Consider the following 7218-nt stretch of genomic DNA (forward strand, 5'->3'; position numbering starts at 1 on the left):
CCCAGATGTCTGAGGGCTATGTGTATTTAGCTTTAGTGCAGAATGCAGTCATCTACTACAGATTCAATGATTCATCTAACATAAACACATCGTTCTGGTTAGCCAACTGCCCAGCTGATCAACCTGGCCCTAAAAGCAGCTGTTGTGGAGTCCATATGAAAAAGAAACATCAAAATAGTAAAAAAAAAAAACCAAACCAACTCACAAAACTAAGATGGCAGCCTACAAAAAAAGGCATCTTCACCTGTTAACCTTATTTAATTTCAAACTCACCTGCCATTGTATTGCATAAAATGCAGAGAGACGTCAATCGTGTCAATGTTTGCAAATGAACACAAAGAATCTAGCCATAATCATATGAGAAACAAAAATTGTGTGAACAGCTAATGTGGATTTTTTAGAAAATGTCATGATTTATGACTTTCAGTTTATTTCATGTATCTAAAGTGAAAGAATATGTAACCGAAGGGCGTGGTTACGGGGTCATGATTTTATTTGTAAAATCATTAGAAAAACAATTACACTATGACAGTCACCAATATCAGGAACTAGTTGTTGCAGTTCACGAAAATCCAACACATTCAAGTTAAATGATTTAATTCCGAGCCAAAGTACTAATATAAACTATACAAAGGATAACGTCAACATAATGTGACTCCTAGTGTATCTAACTGATGTTCTTACTATTTCTCAAAGTATACTCTCTTACTATTTCTCTCGTTCTCAACTAAATTTACAAAGTTTACAATAAGTATTTATACTAGATATCAAAAATAGACAATACTCAATTAACATGACAATACTCAAATTAAAAATGACATTTCAAAACTTTAAGCTATAAGTGACAGCATTCACATTAATTAATACAAAAGATAATTATAATTTATAATAAAATAATTAAATCTCATTCTTTCAATAATTTTCACACCTTTAGTATGAATTAATGTCTTTCATATTAATTTCTGTAACTCAATAAATCTGTCTCAAATATTTGAAAATCATATGTCACTAATTAAGATTAACACATTATTTGTCTATACATGTAAATATTTAAATTTGTAAAATAAAATCTTTTCTAAAAGTTCAATTTCTAAATAAATAATAAAATTAAAATTAAGTCCAAATTAGCCTGGTGACAAACAAATCTGTCACCAAGAGCCAGTGCAGTCTCGTCGGTGTGATCCAGATAGGAGTGCTTCAAAAGCCAACCAGGCTCAGCTACTCGGGAGAAATGCTAACTCAAAAGACAGCTCAACACAACTGTAACTATTCAAGCCAGACAACATCAACTTGGAATATTACGAACATTTTGGACTTAACTTTAACTGTGAATTAGTGAACTAGTGACTTTATTATTAGGAACATTTGGACTTTATTTATTTGTAAATTGTTTTGGCATCATTATTATTATTTGGACCTGTTACTATATAAAATTGTTACAACTTGCTGCTTGCTTTATAGTTTTGCCTGCCATTGCTTAAGTCTTGTGAAAGACTGACCCATTGTCCCTTGGGCTGTGCATGTTCGATAGTCCCCCTTAAACTCGACGTGCATTGGCTCTTGGTGACAAATACATAGTACAGTACAGAAATTGGACAAACATGCCACTGATACATATGTGTATGTGACAAAACAACATCAGCTTGTACTGCATTACATGTAACAGTATCGTCCCTATCCATTTCAATCAAATAAATTTGTCTCGCAGGCCTCCAGAATTAAGTGTTCACCCCAAGAAGCTGAACTGAAATTAGGTGAAAAAAATTCTGGATCAGTGGCTGGTGCTAAGTATAGTCTATAGATATGTTCCAGACCATACATGTTATACACCTTGTCGCTAATCCCGCCGCTTGAACTTTTGACGCATACAACAATCGCTTTTCCATTGTAGCGTTAGATGTTTTGTTTTATGACGTAAAAATTTTACGGGAACCTGTGCGATATCCAGTAAAAAATAAATTTGGTGTTTTTACTGTCTTCTGGTTGGTTACAATTATCAGTTTTATTTTCAATGTTGTCAATTTTGCTGGCGACATGCCCACTCTGACGTTGTGTATTCATACGCCAACATGTGCATGATGTGTGTACGTTGTTATTGTTAATATAAAAAATATAAAAATAATTAATTTTGGACCCCGATTTGGACCAACTTGAAAACTGGGCCAATAATCAAGAATCTAAGTACATTTTTAGATTCAGCATATCAAAGAACCTAACTGATTCATTTTTTGTCAAAATCAAACTAAGTTTAATTTTGGACCCTTTGGACCTTAATGTAGACCAATTTGAAAACGGGACCAAAAGTTAAGAATCTACATACACAGTCATGACAGTTAGATTCAGCATATCAAAGAACCCCAATTATTCAATTTTGATGAAATCAAACAAAAGTTTAATTTTGGACCCTTTGGGCCCCTTATTATGTTGGGACCAAAACTCCCAAAATCAAACCCAACCTTTCTTTTATGGTCATAAACCTTGTGTTTAAATTTCATAGATTTCTATTTACTTATACTAACGTTATGGTGCGAAAACCAAGAAAAATGCTTATTTGGGTCCCTTTTTGGCCCCTAATTCCTAAACTGTTGGGACCTAAACTCCCAAAATCAATACCAACCTTCCTTTTGTAGTCATTAACATTGTGTTTAAATTTCATTGATTTCTATTTACTTAAACTAATGTTATTGTGCGAAAACCAAGAATAATGCTTATTTGGGCCCTTTTTTGGCCCCTAATTCCTAAACTGTTGAGACCAAAACTCCCAAAATCAATCCCAACTGTTCTTTTGTGGTCATAAACCTTGTGTCAAAATTTCATAGATTTCTATTAACTTAAACTAAAGTTATAGTGCGAAAACCAAGAAAATGCTTATTTGGGCCCTTTTTGGCCCCTAATTCCTAAAATGTTGGGACCAAAACTCCCAAAATCAATACCAACCTTCCTTTTGTGGTCATAAACCTTGTGTTAAAATTTCATAGATTTCCATTCACTTTTACTAAAGTTAGAGTGCGAAAACTAAAAGTATTCGGACGCCGGACGACGACGACGCAGACGCCAACGTGATAGCAATATACGACGAAAATTTTTTCAAAATTTGCGGTCGTATAAAAACATTTATCACATTCTTTATTTTAAGTTTTATTTAAAATATCATAAAAATGTCCTGTACCAAGTCAGGAATATGGCATAGCTCATTTCAGTGTGTGTTATATTTCCTCTTATTATTGAGTGTGGGTTCACATTACTGTAAGACGTGTCACAGTACTTTTCTAACCCAAATTCATGTGTTTGGTTTAGATGTTATGTTTGTTGACGTTGCTCTCGTGGGATTTTGTCTGGTGCTTGGTCTGTTTCTATGTGTGTTGCATTTTGATGTTGTGTGGTTGTTCTCCTCTTGTATTTATTGCGTTTCCCTCGGTTTTGTTTTTTGGCCATGGATTTATGAGTTTTGAACAGCGGTATACTACTGTTGCCTTTATTTACAAATTGTTATTATTACAAATTTTATGAGATGGATAAAATGAACAAACGAACAACTGAAATTAAATATCTGTTGAAATGTATATCTGAATCCTATTTCATGTATTTAGGTACTCTTGCCAAAGGTGACACAAGTATAGCACAACCATTTCCTGCATAATATACCATGTAGTCCTGGAAATTAGGAGACAAGATTTTCATTTATAGTACAGTGGTCAGTTTATTCATTTGATGTATTGAAAAAATAACACAATAATATATTACTTAATCTAAAAACCCAATCACTACAAGCATGGTCGTTGTCTCATCCTTAAAAGTGTTTTCTATGTTCAAGTGTCAGTATGTAGGCAATCGTGGTTCCCAAAAATATTAGATTGTCTTGATCACACATGCGTTTGACTGAAAACTTATTCGAAATAATTTCTCCCTCAATTTGTTTATTCCGATTTACAGAATAATGTCAATTTTTTTATTTGAAAGTAAAAAAATAACACTAAATTAATTTTAAATAGTATTTCAGTTTAATTAATATAAAAATAAAATAGTTTCCCAACCATTCTGAATGTTTTGTAATGGAAACAAACGAAGGCTGATCGCTAAGGTTGATCGCCATATACACCTTGCTCTAATACCTGAGAGGTTGTACAGTATTATGGAAAACACCAGAAAGATCCGAAAATAAGTGCATCTAAAAACCAATACAATATAATACAACAACGTAACAAATGATTTGGGCAGGCTTGCTTGTTAAACTTTTCAATTGAAATGGGCAAATGTGTACAAAGAAAATATGAAAAAATGAAAGTTTTCTCAAATATGATTAACGTTTTTTTTATATTTTAGTACACACTAAATCTTGTTCACCTTTTTTTATTAAAAAAAAATACTAAAATTTCCACTCTATTGATTTTGTAGATTTATCCTACTTTCTTTTAGTTTCATTTCTTTTCATTTTGAATATATACATAATCATTATCATTAATAGAGAAAAACAAGACATTTTAGCCATATTGGTTTCGGTCATATACCACTTCAGCCATGTAATAAAAATCGTTTCTGTCGTCCAAATTTTATATTAAAAGAGAATTTGGTGTATATGTTTTCATTTATATGACTTCAAAAATAACTTTAAAGAACTTTTAAAGTAATGATGTTGTATCAAAAAAATATTTAAAAAGGTTATGTAGATGGAATTAGAAAATAATCCGTGATTAAGCGAATAATTTTTTTTAACCCTCATAACCAATTTATCCATTATTTTTTTGTTCTTCATTTTATAGACTTGTAAGATGATTGTACTTCTGGAAATCTGTAAGGTCACATGTACGGTAAAAGTTTAACAATGTTGCTATTGGTTGGTTTATCATGAGACACACGCCTTTGTCAGTCACTAATACACACTATAAGACACCAATTTTATCACTTAGCCAATCCAACTATCCGATTAAATATATACAAACATATATGTTGTGGAATCGATAACAAAAAAATGTAATACTGCGGTCAGTACAGCAGTGTTTTAATATTTTGAAGCAAACCAATTCATTCATTTGGGGTTTTTTTTCTGCAAGTTAGTATTTTATCGATCATTTGACAAAACAGATGTTGCCATCATGTTGGGTATATATTTTTGAGACTTCAATATACCAGAGACATATCCTGCATATTATGTCTCTGAGTATAGATAAAGACAAATCGAAAATTTTAATATTTACCTGGCTTTGCCTACCATGACATTTTCTTACTCTCATCATTATACACAAAGGAGTATTGACTTATAAATAACCTCTAAAAAATCGAAATACTCGTCAAAGAGAATGGTGTAGTTTAAACGCGGACCTCAAAGAGGACCATAAATGAACTGTCACACAAACAAAGTATATACATTACCGTTTGCTCACTACAGACAGAAACGGAATAACAGGAGACTATATATGTACAAGTACAGTAAAACCTGACTAAACCGAACCCTTTCGGGACATGAGATGTTGTTCGGTTTTGGCAGGTATTCGGTTTCATCAGGTTCACAATGCACAAAATGTGATATGATTGGTCTTCAGAACAAGTTTGGATTAGACAGGTTTCCGGTTTATTCAGGGTTCGGTTTAATCAGGTTTCACTGTATTACTAAATCAAACATCTCTATGTGTGACTGTTATTTGTACAATAGTTGGCTGATTGCAGGATAAATTATATACATTTGTATATAAATAATATATACAAAAGCAGAAATATCTATAGATACAAATGTTAAAGACAAAATAGCATCCTTCAATAACCCTGATCATGCATCCTATTGGCACGAGCACTTAGTTATTTCGTAGTGCGCGCATTTCTGTTAGACAATAAATTCAAATTAAAAGAATCGCCGCTACTCTATCTCCAAAAAAACTTTCACAGTGTAGTGCACTACTATTGAGACAAATAATATCAAAATGATAGAAAAGTATACCAACTCAAAATATGGAAAATTCTAATTTAAGGGGGTCTAAAATTCAATTTGACGGTTTCAGATATACTAATTTTTGACCTATTTTTACTAAACCAAATTACTACTTAACTTAAAGATTCAGCACCTTTTTTTAACATGTAATTTCATCCCATTACTTGAAATTTCATGCATGATGAAATATCTAGAAATAATTGGGAAAGTACAAAAAAGGTATTTGAAAAAAATGGCAAGTTATACACTGTTTATACTATGGACTAACGTTATACAACGAAACCCAAGACGATAACTGTGTCCTTGGACCTATTGAGATGACTACAGATGATCATTCCTGTACACTGTGAATTGTTACAAGTTTTCCTTGTTAAATACCTACAGGAAGGTTACATGCAACTCCTAAAACTAAAGGTGATTTTCATCGTCTATAGTTATAGGAGACAAAGCGACTGCACAATGCTGTTTAACAAACGATAGGTGTCTATACAGTAACGGTACGCCAAATTCTAAATCTCACCAGGTCAAGAAAAGAAGTGAAAAGATTGAACAGAGACCGTTACAGCATTGCATATAATCTGTGCGATAGCCGAACACATACAATTCCAAAAACTATGTCGGACTTATTTTGTATCAACACACCTTTCTTCGTGCTACTTTAGACTCTGGAACAATTATTCGTACATTTTTTATACGAAATTTAAGTTCTATTCATATTCTTTAGAAAAAAAGTTTTGGCAACAGAAGGGCACGAGGTTTCAACAGAATCATTATATATACATTTTAGTTACTATTCAAATTATTGAGTTATGACGCCTTTGACTAAAATCATAGTATAAACTTTTAATTAAACATATTTTAGACATATTTATTTTGTAAAAAAAATAAATTTAAATCTTGATGTTCAACACATTGACATATTTCCCAGTTTCCTGTTTTCGGATATTTCATGATAAAAATCTTAGATTTTGTTTCAAAATAGTGAATACTGGCCATGGTCATGAAAATTTTGTCAGTTTCCGTATAAAATCAAGTTTTTTGTCAAGTAAAAGTTTAAAAATTTCCGGTTTCGTATTTTCGAAGATTTTCTCATCCACAAAATATCAATATTATTTAATTCATTATTAGACATACAATACATTGTTGTATACTATCATGTTTATGATGTTTCAAAACGAATTAAATTGAAATAAAATATGTTGCCCCATATAAAACATTCAATATCAAAATATCTTAGTTTCTTTTTAAAAAAAAACGACGATTTTAACATAAAATTGTATTATATGTCTACAGTC

This window comes from Mytilus edulis, chromosome 7 (genome assembly GCF_963676685.1).
Source record: "Mytilus edulis chromosome 7, xbMytEdul2.2, whole genome shotgun sequence".
NCBI classification, from domain to species: Eukaryota; Metazoa; Mollusca; class Bivalvia; order Mytilida; family Mytilidae; genus Mytilus; species Mytilus edulis.